This window comes from Austrofundulus limnaeus, unplaced genomic scaffold (assembly GCF_001266775.1).
Source record: "Austrofundulus limnaeus strain Quisiro unplaced genomic scaffold, Austrofundulus_limnaeus-1.0 Scaffold137, whole genome shotgun sequence".
Lineage (NCBI taxonomy): Eukaryota > Metazoa > Chordata > Actinopteri > Cyprinodontiformes > Rivulidae > Austrofundulus > Austrofundulus limnaeus.
In genome coordinates this window covers 1,261,582-1,261,882 of record NW_013952539.1, presented here as the reverse complement: position 1 = coordinate 1,261,882, position 301 = coordinate 1,261,582, and positions in this window count along the sequence as shown.

Genomic DNA, 301 nt, shown 5'->3' with positions numbered 1-301 from the left:
AGTCACAGAATGTTTCAAAAGCGGTCAAACACACGCTGAAATATCAGCTACGCTGCTTCATGGGTCTAAGTGTTCAGAGGTGTCAGTGAGAAGGTTCTGGATGAATCACCAGTTGTGGCGTAAAAAGCACGTCACAGACGCTCAACTTGAAATTGCAGTCACGTCATCTAAAACCAGGGTAAAGTAGCCTTATTTTTTAAATTTGCAGGTCATTTATTCAGCATCAGTGGGGGTTCGGGCAGGAGAGGGTCGAGTGGGAAACATACTCAGAGAAGTACATCAGCCGTACAATGAGCTACGC